Genomic DNA, 18,992 nt, shown 5'->3' with positions numbered 1-18,992 from the left:
ATAACAAAGTCTTGTAATGGATTCAAACATAACATTTTTTTCTTAGAGCACACCTAATATAATTTTTAACATCCATTCAAAATAACAATGTAGCTGTCAGAGATCAGATACTCACAAAATTTCATCTGTTAGGCCAGCATACAAGAAAAAAGGAAGTAGAAGAGGTCCCTCCGAAAGAGACAGGAATCATAGGTCTCAATTTAGGTTAACAGCAGCAGTTTGCAAGTAGCAAATTATGAAAATGTGAATTAAAAACAATTTTTCATCAATTAGATGCAAAGAAATGACAAATCCAAAGACATTCCATTTTTCTCAAGAATCTCAGGATTCTAAAAGGATTAGCCATAAGAAGTACAGGAGCTCCTAGTTCAGCTGTTTGAATAAGTTCCAAAGAAGCTCTACAAAAAGGGATAAGGCAAAGATTACTAATGTCTCAATTAAAAAAGAATCAATATTGGGTTTTTGAACTTCATGGTTAGATTGCACTACCAGATTTTCCCATTCCAGGTACAAATTTTATCAGATATATTAGCCTTTCACCTAGATCTCCTTATGTGATCAGATTCATATATATTTTCTTTTCTTAGAATGCTAAAATGTGTTTGAAATTGAAGGAGTGATAGGAGCATGAATGAGGCATAATTTGGCTTACAGCAATAGTTTAGGTGAATTTATAACATTGCAGAATACATTATAATTCAAAAGAAATCCCTTAAATCCAAAGATAATTAACAGGAAATTTTATTTCTATATTATATTAGATAACACATTAAGGTGAAATACCAGAATTTAAACAATTTTGAATATAGTGGCAAGAATTTAAAATGTTCAGAATGGAGCTTCATAGACAATACAAGTGTACAATGATTATTTTCTCAATTAAAAGATAACAAGAGGATCACGAGGATTTCTTAGAGCAAAATTTCTATAAAAAGATTGAGTTTTTGGACAATGATTTCAGTCTAAATTACTTAGTACATTTAAAAAAAAATAAGTCTGACAAGGTTTCAACAGGGGATTATTTCAGGAATCATTATGAAAATTCTCTCAGTTTAATTCAATTTTTCCAACATTCAAGCTATTAATGATGTTTAATAATATCAAACCCTTTGAGTATTGTAGTTAGCAATATGTTGATAGGTTTTTGCATTTCAATTAACCTGTTATCATTAATTTATCATGATTTGCTTGATTTACCACACTTAAGATCATTAAAGAACGTGAGATTATTGAATCTTATATAATTGACAACAGAATATCAGAAAACAACATTTCTATTTCTCTTTTCAACCAGGTGAATTTTAGGATTATTATTGGTATAAATACTTTCATGACAGTTCACAGGATTAAGTATTATCTGTAACCCTGTAAAATCTATTGAAGAGACATTGTGAAAATATTGATTTATAATTTCCATATTCAAAACCTGTAGCTTCTAAGTTTCAAATTCCAAACATTAACAACACAATTCAGAATTTAGATTTGTCACTTTCAAAGCAGTTCAATTCTCCTAACTTAGATTTATTAACTTTTAACATATACACTCATTATTTATAAAGAGGCATAATTTAGAAATTTACAGTGGAGAAATTAAAGCATACCTGCTTGCACTTTGTTTCTGATTATTTTAATGTCTTTTGTTTTCCTCTCATCATCAACATGGCCAATATTGATGATGTGAAAGAGAAAATAATACTTAGAAATCAATGTGTGTATACATATATGTACATTTTAACTATAATAGAAGTTTTATTATTCAAAATTTCCTCTCCCCTCCAGCTGATCATACTGAGGGTAGAATCAGCAAGAAAGCATTTACTAATAATTGAAACAGATAGTACAAATAAATATACTGGAAAATAAAACACTGAAGTAAAGTATCTTATTTTCTTTAAGGAAAAAAGTAAATTCTAAATTCTGAGTCCATAACTGATTTCTTTTTCAAAATAAGACATCCTTTGAAGAAATTATTAATGTTTGGGTATAAAATTTTCAAGAATAATCCTCATGGGTCCTATTATTTGACTATATACAATAACTAATTAGCTAGCTCCTTTAAAAAACTTTATACATATTTTCACTCACTGATTTTTAACTTTTGTAATGCTAAACTGAACAGGAAAAGCCCGCTCTAACTCTATGTTTGCAGCAGTTTCCTGAGAGGGCTTGTCAGGTGGAATCGAACCCTTTTTTTCTTTCTAGCAAATTTACAGCCTATATAACTTGCCAAAGAATTTCTCTTGTGTATAAATAAACAAGAAAATAGCAAGTTCAATATCTATAGATAACAGGTGTCTGTGAGTTTGGATATGACCTGCAGGAATCCAACGCTGTATAAGCATATTTAACAACGTAAAATGCTTTTGGTGATCAAATGAATAATTTTAAAGGATCTTTTCAGAGTAGCATAATTCATACCAGTTTAAAAACTAAAAAAAAAAAAACAGAAAAGAAAATGACAAAACTGAAACATAAACAGAACACAAGTGAAATTATTCCTCTCAGCTGAAGAAGCAAGTGCCTGTCAGAGCGAAATTTATTCAGAGTCTTTCACTTGAAACAACAACAACAAAAAAAAAATCCTGGATTCTTTGTTGCTCCCATATCTGAGAATAGTTTTCCTCAAGGGAAAAACATCTTCTATTATGAGAGATGTTTTAAAAGCTGAGTATTCATTCCAATAACCATCCTCAAAATGTGGGCTGCCTCTAGCCAAAGATCATTTAGTTTTAGTAGACCAAATTCAGTTAGAATTCAATTTAGTTAGTTTAATCTTCCTCAGAATGAGGGAGTTCTTGACCAGAATACTTATGTGTGCACATCAAAATACCTAAATTCTCCAAATTCTCCACAATTCCATACTGTAAAAATACAAATGAATCTGAAACCAAGAAATCAAGAAAAACATGAAACAGACTTCATAAGAGTAAAACGAGTCACAATAGGAAGAAAGACTGAAAACCTCCTAAAGATGAAGGTTTACTTTGAACCCAGAAAGAGAGGAATGGAAGAGGATGAGGACCCCAGAACTGGAGTCCTTCAGGGAGAGACCTAGGCATCCCTGCAAGCTCACCTAAGGGTCCCAGGTCTAGAGTCCAAGTTCTAGTCCCAAAGAGTGTCATTTGTAAAATTAAGATAATGAGATGCAAATCATAGGGCCATGGCCTGCAGGTTTCCTACATATTCAAAACCTCAGACTCTATTTTGTAAAATGTCTCCACTTTTACAGTTTCCTGTTTCTCCCTGACTCCATTCTTTCCCCCTACAGAAAGATACCAATTTCCACTCTTCCTTCTGATACTTCAGCTGCTCCACTTAGAGCTGCAGTTTTCCAGTCTTTGGACCTCTGTGGCCTCTGGGTGACCTCCTGCTTTCTAGTTTATCCAGATATATTTTTAAACAGAGAAATTACATTTTATGATCAAGGTAGTAATTCACCTATGATTAATATGATAATACACATGTGATTAATAAAACACACCACAATTAATATAACATACTATGTTATCACTCAGGGATTTTCCTGAAACTACATTCATAATTTGGTTACATAAACAGACCTTTGCATAAGACTAAATACTTACTATGAAATCACACAGTTTTATTTCTAAAAATCACATTCTAAGCATTAATTAAACTATTAATGATTGATTTTCTGGTGACCCAAAAAAAGAATTGTTAGAGTTTGAATACTGACCAAAATATATATTGCATCTTTTTCATTTTTTGTTTGAGTTCTCTTCCACAAAATGACTAACATAGAAAAATGTTTTACATGTTTGCAAATATAAAATCTATTATCAATTTGCTTATTGTCTTAGAGAGGCGGGAAGGGCAATCAGAAAGAGAGGAGAATTTGGAATTCAAAATAAAATGTTAAATTATTTTTATATATAATGGGAGAAAATAAAATATTAAAAGTGAGCAAATAAAAAAGAAATAAGACCAACAAATATCTCAAACTGTAGACTAAGTTAATCTCAAAATGGGTGTATAATTTATACACAAAGGGTGATATCATAAGCAAATTAGTGGAGCAGAGAAGAAAAGACAAAACAAGACACAAAGAAGTTGAGAAAGGTAAAACAATTTGATTTATATGAATCTTTTATTTAATGAAATTGATGCAGGTAAAATTAGAATTAGGAAAAAGCAAAGAACTTAGAAAAAATTTTAGAACAGAAAATATTTGTATCAAATTTCTCTGATACATATCTATATCTATATATATGATATTTATCTATATGTGAAGTGAAATGGTCAAATTATAAATGGACAGTTTTTAAAGGAAGAAATAAAAACTATCAATAGTCATATGAAAAGAGGCTCTAAATCACTAATAATTATAGAAATACAAATGTAAATAAAATAACAGGTATCACTTCACATCTGTCAGATGACAAAATAAAAAGATAAATAGGCTAATAAAAAGACAAAAACAGAAAATGAAAAATACTGGAGAGAATGTGAGGGGAAAGGCAAACTAATTGGCTAATTAGTGAAGATGTAAACTATCCAACCATTCTCAAAGCAATTTCGAACATTAATATATTAAATATTTTTACCTAGCAACAAAACTAATAGCATCATATCCTAAGCAAAGTATAGAAAGAGGAAAGTGACCTATATGTACTATACACACACAGACACATACATATATGTAAACACACATAAGTAAACATATACATATACATAATAGCTATTATTTTGTGGTGGCAAATAATTGGAAATAGAAGACACACCTATCAGTTGAAGAATGGCTGAACAACTTATGGTAAAATAATATGATAGAGTAAGATTGTTGAAAGGATGAAGTGGATTGTTTCTGAAAATCAAGGAAGAAATTAAGCAAATTGATAGAAGTGGGAGGACAATCTATAGCATAACAGCAATTTCATAAGTCGAATGAACTTTGAAAGAATTAGTTATTTTGATCAACAAAATGATCCACCATGAATGAAATGATTCATAATAAAATATGCTATCTACTTCCAGAGATGAACAGCATATATATATATATATAAAATTTTTTATTTCTTTTTCTTGCTTTAAGTGAGGGGTTGCATGGTGACCATGGCTAATACAGAAACTGGTTTTATATGACTATACATATTTGTAATATGGGGTTTTTTTTTGCCTTCTCATTGGGTGGGGGAGGGAGGAGGGAACTGGGAACTAAAATAAAAAGGATAAAAATTGCTCTGTTTAAATAAAAAAATTAAGACCTCACTACTGTTATAGATAAACATTATGATGCCTAAAAAGAAAAATACTTTTAAAAATTCTTACAATATATGCATAAAGAAACAGTTTTTAGATCTGATTTGATCAGTTTTGGAAAGCAAAAGAACTGTGACAAATATAACCTCACAAATCACATTTTGAATAAGAAGAATAATACTTTGTGTGCAAGAGGGAACAAAAATCTATTATAAACTGGAAAAAATAAGTATGAAGTAACAGTTATAGGAAAAAGGGTTAAAGGACTGCATTAGAAATTTAGGGTTGCAGGGCATTATAGTCCCTCAGCATGTTTGCATATAACTTTTTGGGTATTTAAAAAAAAGTTAAAAATAAATGAAGACTTGTTCTTTTAAAGTCTTGAAAAGAAGATTGATATTTAAATAACTACCAAATTCATAGGGAAAATTAGGGAATTTTTACCTTTAAAGTGACAAGGGCATTACTGAGAGCTAAGCAGCTTTGATTTAAACTTTTGAACGACATAGGTAAAAGAAGAATAGGGGTGAGGAGGCTGAAGCTGAAGAGGGAGAAGCTTGGAAACTGAAGATCAAAGAAAGAGAGAGGACATCAGCAAATTAGTAAACTAGAACCATTTGAAGAAACCTAAAACAAAAACAGTCAACTGACAGAAGGTTTCAGGTAAATAACTGGTTTAACAGATTGGTCACAAATTTGCTAAACAAAGACTGCTATTTCAATCAAGTGAAGCATTTTCTTCCCTATCTTGCTTTGAAAGAGAAATCTAGGCTATATACATAAAACTGGCTAGGCTGATTTGCTTTTCTTGCCCGGGTACTAAAGGAAAGCTTTTGGATGTGAGCTTTGTTCTAATGGGACAGTACAGCCTCTGAGTAACTGAATAATCAGCTAAGTCAGAGATAGCTAGGCAGTAGAGCATCTGCTTTTCACATTAAAAAATACCTTTCTGAATGTCCTTATAGGATCTTACATTAAAATGTTCGTTGGAGAAAAGGACCTACTTGTACAAAAATATTTTAACAGTTCTTTTTTGTGGTTGCAAAGAAATGGAAACAACAGGGATCTCATCAATTGGGGAATGACTGGATAGGTTGTGGTATATAAATGTAATGAAATACTGTTGTGCCATAAGGAATGATAAACACCAAAATAACCGGAAAGACTTATATGAAGTGATGCAAGTTGAAGTGAGAAGAGCCAAGAGAATGTTGTACATACTAACACAGCAATATATTATGATCATCAAGTGTGAATGACAACTTTTCTCAGCCATGTAAAGATCTAGGACTACTCCAAGGGATTCATGATGAAAAAAGGGAAATCAACCACCACTGAAGAAACTGATGGAATCTGAATGAACATTGAAGTAAACCATTCTTTACTTTATTTCCTCCATATATTTTTCTCTAAAATAAGTGACATATGTCTTCTTTCACAATATGATGAACACAAACATAAGTATTATATGACATAGATTATATATAATCTATGTCATACTATGTGTCCTTTTGGGAATTGGGGAAAGGTAAGGAATACTGAAAAAAACATGGAATGTAAAATATCAGAAAAATGTTATTAAAATTTTAGACATATAATAATAAAAAAGTCATAAATCTTTTCATGGAAGCTAGGTGGCACAGTAGATAAAGTACTAGACCTGGAGTGAGAAAGACAAATTCATCCTCAGTTACTAGCTGTGTGACTTTAAGAAAACTATTTAACCTCTGTTTGCCTCAGTTGTTTTATCTATAAAATAGGGGTAATAATAGTGCATACCTTTACCTTCTATGGTGGTTGTGTTTTTAGCACAGAATTTGGTACATAGCAGGTGCTATATAAATACCATTATTATTATTATTATATCTTATGTTTGAGAAGAGAAAGGAAGATAATTTATCTACTTGAAAAAAAATAAATAAAAATCTAATTAGCAGATAGTTTAGTGTGATACATATATTCTCAAATGGACAAATGACAACAAACAAATCCTACAGTCCAGAGTTATGTATTTTCCTCCTACATATGTTTGCTTGCCATGTCCTTGTCAATGTGTTATCATTTTCCTCCCAGATACTGAGTATCTAAGAAACTATGAGCAAAGTTAAATGTGTATTGTAATATACCTTTTTATTTATTTAATATATTTAATATGAGAATCTATGCTATTATCTATTTTGCCTTATTGCTAAATTAAATGCTTATGTTTCAGCTCTATTAGTAACATTATTGTGAGTTGCTTATTTATCTAAATATAACTTTTACTATGTGGATTGTCTATATCAGGGGTCGGCAATGTACGGCTCTCGAGCCATATCTGGCTCTTTTGAGGGCCAGATGTGGCTCTTTCTGCAGGAGCCATAAAGTCAATTTTTTTTCAGGCACTGTTACAGGAGCGCACACTATGAGCACTGTACGGCTCTCACGAAATTACATTTTTAAAAATGTGGCGTTTATGGCTCTCAAGGCCAAAAAGGTTGCCGACCCCTGGTCTATATCCGTAACAACCCATTATAGTTTCTTACATTGGGAGTGTCTGCTTGTTTAAATAAATACATATATTCAAGAACTAGAATGATAAATGGGGGTAGTTTATTACCCTTCAATAATATTTTCTATAGGACTGAATCTGAGGGTAACCATATAGAGAGAAAACCACATGGATCTGATATATATCTGGCATAGTAGGCTTGATTTTGAAAGCAAGTTGGAGTGAGGAAGCCAATTCAGAGTTAGTAGGTGTCTCTGGGCCCTGAAGGAGAAGTGAAATTGTATCACATTGTAGGGGTGTTTTAAATTATATTACATTGTGGCCACATCACACGACTGCTTTAAAAGATTTGGAATACGTGATCACTAAAATCCTTTCCAACTTAGAATCTATAATTCTACATTGTTGCTGAGTTAAAAATCCTCCAGGTACACCATTTTAGAATTTAGATAACATAAGTGCTTAATTTAAAAGGGAAAAAAATAATTACAACTCCATTTATGAAGTTTTGGAGACATCAAAGAGTATAAAATACCAAATATTAATTAAAACAAGTATCATTAAAATATTTTAATGGACTCCAACATACTAATGAACATAATCAGGAGTAATGATCATGTTTACAAATTATGCTACCTGATGCTTATATGGAATGATTAAATTATTAATACTTCATCTATAATAAGATTACTATGTTTATTGAGGCTACAAATCTAATTTTCAGGCTTTTGCATTGTTTTTAAGCCCAACTAATATTGAAATACAAAGTACCTTTCCCAGAAATTTTTCCTACCTATTTTCTCCCTTAAGGTTACATTTATATTTCTTAGTTTAAAAAATGATATACCAACTCAGGTCAATTTACAGATATAACACTAAAGCAATCAAAATACCAAGTTAGTAATTTATAGACCTACATAAAATTAATTTTAAATAGTAATATGAATTCACAAAGGAAATAATGAATTATGATAGATATGGAGTCAGAAAACATATCCCACAAAGTATAAAGTGGTAAGAATAAAAACTGAGAATGGTTAAAGATAGATCAAGAAAGAAATCCATTAATCCAATATTTGATATTTCAGAGAATCTATTCTACTTAACAAAGTCACTACTTGACAAGAATCCCTAAAATACTAGAGAACTTTAATAAGAAGCTTGTCAGAAATTAGGTTTAAACCAACATCATTACTATGTTGCAAAGAAAATTCATAGTAGAATTGAGAACTGAATAGAAAATGTGGCATCATAAAACAGATGGAATGAGATCAGATATCTTTCATTCACAACTATGAATGAACAGAAAAACCTTAACCAAGTAATATAAATGGCCATAAAATATAAAGTGGATAATTTTGATTATAATGGATTTTGAATGATTTTTGATGAAAGAAATCAATTTAATCAGTATGAAGACAAGAAATTGGCAACTGATAAAGTCAAATAACTTTCATATCAAATATATATGCTAAGCATATCATATCCAAAATATGTAGAGACAAATCAAATATGTAAGAAAAGAGTCATTGCTCAATGAATCAGTGATAATGGGTTGTGCACAAATGGTTTTCAAAACAATAATTGAAAGCTAGCAATAACTGTAAATTAAATTTTCTCCAAATTGCTCCAAACAATAAGAGAATTGGAAATCAAAATAATTTTGATGTTTCTCCTCACACCTCCGTGCAAAATGTCAGATTGTAAAAGTTAGAAACAGTCACTTTAGTTACAGTTGTGAATTTATAAAATTTCTAGAAACCTATTTGAAATTATGCTTAGGGGGGAAAAAAGCAAGTAAATGTTCATAGCTTCTTATTCCAAGATTCTACTGCTGGATATGTAATCCAAGGAGGTTGAGGACAGAAACAAAAAATTTATATCAACTTATTTTTTTCTATATGAAGTATTAAAGATTATGAAATAAAGTGTTGTTGTTATTGTCCAGTTATTTAAAGTCATCGCTGACTCTTCCTGACACCATTTGGAGTTTTCTTGCCAAAGATTCTAGTGTGATTTGGCATTTATTTCTACAACTCATTTTACAGATGATGAAACTGAGACTAACAAGGATAAATAATTTGACCAGAGTCACATAATTAGTGCCAAAGACTGGATTTAAACTCAGGCCTTCCTGATTCCATACCCAGTTTTCTTTCTACTGACCCATCTAGCATATTAACAGGGATATGACAAGAGCAGTTTCAACAAATGAATGTTATATAAATACTTATAAATGTGATTTCTAAATGAGACAGGTGTCTGAATGGTGGGCACACTACCTTGTTCCATACACTAGCAAAACTTTTAAGTTTACAAAAGATCAGAGAATAATTAAAAATCCAATGGTGTACTAATGTAAGTAATATCTTCCACCCTGAAACTGTCAACAATTTTAGCTAGAATCCCAAGGTCTATTGATTAGAGATATTCATGACTCTATGAAAGCAGAATAGATAACCAGAGCCACCAGATTAAGGAGTGCAAGTAGTCTGTAAGAATCTGTGTCCAAAGGCAGAGAGAGTAGGGGATTGGTCTCTAAAGGAAGTCTTAAGGTAGTAAGAAAATTTCAAAATGGTGTCCTGGTTGTACTAGACAATGGCAACAGGCAGTAGGAGAAAACAATTGATGAGGAGTACTCAGAACTCTATACTCCATGCCCAAGAGTACTTGGGATCCCTAAGTCCTTAGCATCTTAACTTGAGATGCCATAGAAGGCTTTGAATATCTAATTATCAGAATATTAAGATAGAAAGGAATGGAACATTATTTACTAAGCTACACAAACCTTATTCAAGTAATAGATTTCCTAAAAAGTGGAATACATCAAACAGCAATCAATGACTCGTTAGGACAAATCAAAATATTAAAAATAAAGAAAATATATTCTATTTTGTAATTCAACATATAAAACAATTGACATAGACAATGAAAATAAAGAGAAATAATTTTAAAATCAACAGAAATCTGGAAAATCATGATAATAATGAAAAAACTGGGCTTCCAATTTGTAAATGAAAATTTTCTCAGATACATTAGCACCAAAATGGAAGGGAAAATTGAAAGAATTATAATTATTTTCTTTTTAAAAGAATACGCAAGGGAAGCTGAGTAGCTCAGTGGATTGAGAGTCAGGCCTAGAGACGGGAGGTCCTAGGTTCAAATCTGGCCTCAGACACTTCCCAGCTGTGTGACCCTGGGCAAGTCACTTGACCCCCACTGCCCACCCTTACCACTCTTCCACCTAGGAGCCAATACACACAAGTTAAGGGTTTAAATAAAAAAAGATAAAAGAATATGCAAAGGGAAAAATTATAGGAACATCATAACAAAAATCCAAAGCTCTGATATCAAAGAAAAAAATACTCCAAGCCTCCAGAAATAAGCTATTCAAATAATGAGACCACAATCAGAATCACACAAAAATCTGGAATCCTCATCTATAAATGAGACGAGATCTTAAAATATAATACAAGAAAAGGCAAGCTATATAGGGTTTCAACCAGGAATAATTTATTCTGCTCAGTTCAATCTTATAGGAGGTAAAAATGGGTCTTTAATGGAATCAATTACTTTCTAATATTTTTTAATGAAATGATTTGAGCTAAATAGCAATTTTAAAACAAAAAAATGTATAGATACTTTCCTTTCCTTTAAAAATCTTTTTAGCACATAGATCTAGTAGCAGTAATTCTGGGTAAAAGATATGATGTACCTTTGGGAACATAGTTCCATATAGTCTTTTTTTTCAGAATGATTAAAACAGTTCATGGTTCCACCAAATATACATAAATGAACATGTTTTCTTATAATTAATTAAGCACTTGTCATTTTCCTTTTATTGCTATTTTCCCAATATGATGGTTGTAAACTAGTACCTCAGAGATATTTTAATTTACAGTGTTTTAATTATTAGTGATTTAGAACTTTTTTTTAATATGGGTATTGATAGCTCAGATTATTTCCTATGAATACTGCCTATTTATATTATTTGATTTTTGGAATAGACTCTTATTAGCATTTATCAATTAGAGTAAGGCTCTTATTCTTATAAATTTAGAAATTATACCTATTATTGATCTATCTATCTATGAATATCTATCTATCTTATATATTCAGTTTCCCATAAATCTCAGAAATGAGATCTTTATCAGAGAAATTCTAAAAAATTTCTTCCTGAATATCCTTACTTACTTCTAATTTTAACTATATTCATTTATTTATTCAATTTTTTCTTAATTTTATGAAAATGAAATTGTTTTAATTCTTGTGAATGACTCTAAATCTTCTTTGATAATTAATTCTTCCCCTACATTTTTTCTATTTCTCTTATTTTGAACATATTGTGGTATACTGTGTTAGATACTATCCAAACCAAATTTCTTCCAGACAGCTTTACAGTTTTTCCAAAATTTTTTGTTGAATAATTAGTTCTTATCCAATTAAAAAGAATGTTTGTGTTTATCTGTCACTAAGCTCATTTGCTCCTTTACATTGTGTGCCTGCTTAATCTATTAGTGCTATTTTTGCTGTTGCTTTTTCTGGGGTTGTGCTTACTACCTCTGTTGTTTTGTTTTTTTTTTCTTTCTTCTGGAATACAATTGATTCTACTCTATCTTTGTATTTACTGTGCATTTTTTTATGTCAAGTGTGTCACTTGAAAACAATATATTATTGGATTCCATTTTCCATTTCATCTTGCTATCTTCTTCCTTTTTAATGGGCAAATTCATTCTATTCTCATAATAGATAGGATGAGTAATTATGTATTTCTTTCCATCCCATTAACTTTTACATTTCTTCCTCTTTTCCTCCACTTTAAGAGTTTAATTCACTTCTGACTTGTCCCTTCTTTAATCTACTCTCTTATTTATACTTCCACTCCTTTCCCTTAACTCTTTTTCTTTCTATTTTACTGTTGGAAAAATATTAATTGCTCATAGGTAGGCTGAACCAAGATTAAGAAAATGACATTTCTTCCTAAATGAATTTACTTATTCCGTGCCATATCAAACTACCCAAAAAGCATCTTAGAGAGTTAAAAAAAATTAACAAAATTAATATGCAAGAACAAAGACCTAGAATAGTAAGACAATTAATGAAAAGATATGAAGGAAGGTGGGCTTGGCTGTACTGAATTTAAAACTATATTACAAAGGGGTGATCATCAAAATAATCTGCTACTGGGTAACACATATAATGGTGGACAAACAAAATAGATTAGGAAATCAACATACAGTGGTAAATAACCACAGTAACCTAGTATTTGAGAAACACTAAGATTCAAACATTTGGAAGAAGAACTTCCTATCTGATAAAAACTGCTGGGAAAAATGCAAAAAAGCATGGTAGAAATTTGGCATAAACAAACACCTCATGCCATATACCAAAGTAAAGTCAAAATATTTATAAATAAAGGGCAATGCTATAAACCAATTATGGCAATGCAAAATAGTTTACCTGTCAGATCTAGGGGTAAGGGAAAAATTTAGGTCCAAACAAGACATAGAAAACAGTATGAGATATTAAACAGATTGTTTTGACCAAATTAATTTTAAAATTTTCTGCACAAACAGGAGCAATGTAACTAAGATTAAAAGGCAAACAACAAACTGAGGTGAAAAGTTTATAGGAAATATCTCTGATAAAGGCTTCATTTCTCAAAGAAATAGAGATGAGTCAAATTTGTAAGAATACAAAGCATTCCCCACTTACAAATGGTCAAAGGATATGAACAGGAAATTCTCAGAAGAAATTGAAACTTTCTTTAGTCACATGAAAACTTGCTCCAAATCCCAATGAAATAGAGAAATGCAAATTAAAACAACTCTGAGATACTATCTCCCACCAATAAGACTGGTAAATGTGACAAAAAAAAAAAGAAAATGATAAATGTTGGAGGTGATGTGAAAAAATTGGGACACTAATAAACTGCTAATGGAGCTGGCAATTAATACAGTCATTCCAGAGAACAATCTGGAATCATTCCCAAAAGTTCATAAAATTGTATGGATCCCTTAACACAGAAATATGTACAAATATATTTGTATCCCAAAGACTATAAAGATATGGGAAAAGAACCTACCTGTGCAGCTCTTTTTGTTGTGACAAAGAACTGAAAACTGAAGGGATCTCCAACAATCAGGAAATGGCTGAATCAGTTCCAGTATATGAATGTAATTTAATATTTTTGTGCCATAAAAAATGACAAACAAGAGGAGCAAATGATAAGCAAAAATGATAAACAAAAAACCTGGAAAGATTTACACGAAGTGATGCAAAATGAAGTGACCAGAACCAGGAGAACATTATACACAATAACAGTAATGCATGATTATCAACTGTGGATGACTTAACTATCATCAGTTAGGAAAAGACCCAGGACTACATCAAGAAAGAAAAGAAAATGATATCCATGCCATAGAAGGAACAGGAATATAAATGTAAATTGAGACATAGCATTCTTTATTTCTTCCATGATCTTTTCTCTAGTGTAAGCAATATGCATCTTGTTTCACAATGTGATAGACATAGGAATATGTATTATATAATATTTGTACAACCAAAATTATTTTAAAATAATATATATATATATATATACATACATATATATGATGTGAGTATATTATTTCCCCTAAGGTATAAGTACAGAATACCAATTGCCAATTCAATATTTTAAATTGAAAGTCTTAAAAGCATTTTAAATACATCTAAAATTGAAGTAATGTTTTCATCCTAAACTTTCCCCTCTTCTAATATTCCATTTATGTCAAAAACTCAGTCACCTTTCTCATCTCTCAGGTTCAAAATCTTGTCATCTTAGATTCCTCCCTATCCAATCTTGCTGTTTCTACCAAGTCTTGCAGTTTCTACCTTCAAAACATGTCTCATCTAGCCCTTCCTTCAACTAGCATTACAATAATTTTAGTCGAAACCCCTATCACCTAGCAGCTGTAACATTGCCACAGCCCCTTAAGTGATTTCTGCATCTTAAATATCTCACCATTCCAATGCATCTAACAAACCGCTGACATCAACTGTTCATGTTTATAATTCCTTCTTTCCTTACCTTGGCTGCATAGATTCTGTCTCTTCCTTTCAGATAATGCATTGTCTTCTATATGAAATCTTTTCTCATCACCTCAACTATTCATAACTTTCCTCTCTACCATGTAAAGAACTACTCTTTGTGAATGAATAGATATATGTATAATAAATTCAGCAATTTTTGTGCCTGACTTACAATCTTTTCTCCTCCCCAACTCCTTCCCTCAGAATAGTGAACTTCAACATACATAACTATACTCACTCAAACATTCTTTCTTCAGTTCCTCACTACTTATTTTTGATGGTCCATTCCATCTCATATCAGTTATATACAGAGATCACATAAATATTCCACCTCCACATTCATGAGTTTTGAAATCCTTTTAATCAGATCATATGTTTTTTTCTTTTTATTTCTCCTCATGGCCTTCAATCCCTCCAGAACTCAGTTTATTCTCAGACCATCTGTGTGCTGGCTACATCTTCCTTCTTTCTTCATCTTTATCACTTGATGAACCATTTCTACACTATAATATTTTCTTAGTCCCCTGCCCCATTTTACTTTTACCAATATTGCCCGGCCAAGCCTCTGCCTCGTATAACTACTACAAAAGCAATAGTAAAGAAAAAACTGGCTTGTCAAAATGGATTTAAAGGTTAAAAGCACTAGGATCAAATCTTGACTTTCTTATTTTATCCTCTCTGGGAGCCAACTATTTCCCCTCTCAGTGACACAATTCCCTCATCTATAAAATAAATTATTTAGAATAGACCATCTTAAGTGAATTCAGTAGCTATATACTTTGAATGTTTCAAAAAAAGCGAAAATCCTTCCCACTTTATTGGGAACCATTATGAGGAATCATGAAGATGAACTTAGAGAGAATTGCTGTTGGTTCTATCCTTGGTCAGGCATTGTTTCTTATAAGGTCGGATAGGTAGATATATAGTTATATTCCTAGAAGGAAAGAGTTTATTGAAATCCATCAGGCAGTGAAGAATTCATTTGATTTAATCATATCACAGCTAATTCTATATTATTGTTAGCTATTTCTTATTCATTCATTCATTCTTCTCTGGGCCTAATTTCTAACTCAGATTCTTTATTCACTATTTTCCAATAGTCTTTTCATGCTAGATCTCTCTTAAACTTTAAGTCCTTTTAGAATGGAAGATCCCTCTTCTCTTCTGGCTCCTTAGACAAACTAGTTAGTTATTTCCAGGTCTTGCTTTTAAAGAAAGGGTCATGTTTTTACTCTTTCATTTATCCATTTTCCACTCCTGAATTTCTAGACTTGTTTCCACTATACCCCAAAGATATCCCTTCTTCCTTCTCTCCATTTCCTTTTTACATTTCATCTTTCCTAATAGAAAGTAATCTCCTTGAGGGCAAGGGCTATGTTTCTTTTTTCCTTGAACATATAAGCTCAGTGCCTATCATAATGTCTAGGATATGGTGCTTTAAAAATACTTGTTGACTTCCTAACTCCATATGGCATTTATTTCAGAGAATCATAAAATCAAATATTTCCACATTTGATTGCTACATACATAGCAGATTAAAAGTAAGGATTACATAAATCACTGAGACAAAGGCATCCTTCTTAGAGTAAAAGTTTTTTTAAGGTATCACTTAGGAATAATTTACTATGCCATTGTGGGTTTTAAGGAATTCTTACTGACTTATTGTAGGGTTTCAGGAGAAGAAAGATCTTCTCCTGCTTTTGAATACCCCTATACCTTACATAACACTGTGAATCCAGAAAAAATTATGCAAGTTATAATTTCCCTTACTCAACTGTGTCTGCCTTAATACATTGGCTATGTAAAGTCACAGAGTTTAAGAAAATGTATTTTACAGATCATTAGGTTGCTTGAGAGTAGGAAGCATTACAAAAAAGCTATCTTTAAAATGCCTAAAACCACTTCACATATGGTATGTAGTGATTATGATGAAAAATTTGGACACTGGTTTCTTTCTTTAAATATTCCCTAAGTATTATCAGCTTCAAAGAGAACAATGAACAACTTATTGAGCACCCAAGAAGCAGCATGTCACAGTGGATAGATGACTTTCTTTGGAGTCAGGACCTTTATCTGATACATACTAGTATGTCTTAATGCACTGAGAAATTACCCAATATGATGCGTTTCTAAGGGACTGCTAATTTTATACAGTTGATAGAGTTTTCCATCCCAGAGACTTCTTATTCTAATTTTCCCCTCCTGTGAAAATTAAGTCTGAATTTTAAAAAGATAATACCTTATATGTATAGGAAAACATTTTGCCAAAATCACTTGTGAAAAAAGATGCTTATCACATATATTTCTGCATATGTACCTATGTATACAAATCTATTTGTCTAACATGTGCAACAACAGCATTTCTATTTATGTGTTCATTGGGCTGTGGAATTTGCTTTATAATAAGGAGACTTAACAGTATATACATGGATGTGAAGCAATGGGTTCCATCTAATTGGCAGATTTTTTTTTCTTTTAGTCAGGAGTCACCTTCTATAATCTTTTCAGAACAGACAATTTTAGTAAAAAGCAACTGTTCTGACAGAGTTGAGCAAGTTTGAACTGACTAGACTCCCTAAGTTAGATAGTTTCCTTAACTTTCTGTGTTGCTTGGCCTTCCTATTCCATTCCCTTCTGATGTCTTTCCTATTGTATTGAAGTGACTGATGTTTTTATTCATATGATCATCAGTGAATGTTTCACAGCTCTCATACTACAGAGTGGCAGAGCACTTACATTAAAACTGTCTGAATAACAAGTAACTTTTTTAACAGGCATATTTTTTTATCTTCTGGGTTTGCTCTCAGTTTTTTTTTAATATATTCTTTCAGCAAGGTGGTCTTTCTTATTGGAATGGAAATTTCAGTGACAGTAAAATTTTATAGAGAAATAAAGAGTGAATAGTTATTTTTATCTTCATGATTTCATTTTGGCATAAAAACTAAAATAAGAGAATGACAGATTTGTCATTTTCAGGGCTAGGCACAGTCTCCAATTAGGAAATTTTGTTTTAGGACCTTTTTTGACACTCAGAAAACATAGATGTGAATTCAATTCAAATAATTTAGATGCTTATTGCAAAACATTAGGAATTGAGGATAAAATGATGAAAGGTGCTGCCCCTATTCCAAACAGTTGATAATCTAGTGGGAAGGGGTCATTGAAGATGAATACAATCAAAATACTGAACATTGTTTAAACTATTCTTGTTTAAGAATAAATATTTTGATCTTTTCTATATACTAACAGCTTTTACTTATTTTTGTTTTATTTTTATATATTTCTACTGGAAAGTGAGCATTGAGTATTGTCTAGAGAGTTGGCCTTGAAGCCACAAAGACTTTAAAATTTGGCTCTGTTACAAACCGGTTGTGTAACCGTAGACAAGTCACTTAACCTCAACATGCTCTGGGAAACTTTGTATGACTCTTTTGAGTTGCAGAAAATTGCCAAATTGCCTTGACAGAGTAAGTGCTGTCACTTAGAAGCTCCCAGTACCAGAAAAAAAAATTCAAGTTGCCATTGCTTTCCCTAAACTCATTCTATATGCTAGAAATATGAAGATAGAACAAGGTATAGCTATTGTTTTTATTTTCCTTCAATGAACTTACAATATATACTTGGAGGAATAAGACTCAAATATTGAGAATTGGTAACAGAAAGAAGAAGATATAGTTCTGCCCGAGTGCAGAGATTCTTTACCTGTTGTCTGAGAACTTTTAAAAATATTTTAATAACTAAATTGTAATGTCATTGATTTGTTATTCCATGACTATTATTTTTGTCTATTCAACAATATTATTTTGAGGAGGGTTCTATAGTCTTCTCCTGACTATTGAAGACATTCATTACACCAAAAAAATATGAAGATCCACTGAATTTGTATTTGTTATTAGGTTCTAGTATCATAAACATAGGGGGAAAAGCACCCCTACTTTCATGTCCTCAAGATTACAATATACCAAAAGTAATATGACTTAGACATGCAATTACTGTTTCATTTTACCTTTGTATTACCATTATCAAATATATTGTGCATGGTTGACATTCAGGAAATACAAATATAGCGGGACTCCATAATCATGGGGGATGGGTTCCAAAATTTACCTTGGATGGCTATAAGTGAAGATTTAACTGAACACTTCCTGATCCCTATATGTATATATATATATATATATATATATATATATATATATATATATATATATAC

This window comes from Gracilinanus agilis, chromosome 3, assembly GCF_016433145.1.
Source record: "Gracilinanus agilis isolate LMUSP501 chromosome 3, AgileGrace, whole genome shotgun sequence".
Lineage (NCBI taxonomy): Eukaryota > Metazoa > Chordata > Mammalia > Didelphimorphia > Didelphidae > Gracilinanus > Gracilinanus agilis.
This window is presented reverse-complemented; position numbering follows the sequence as displayed.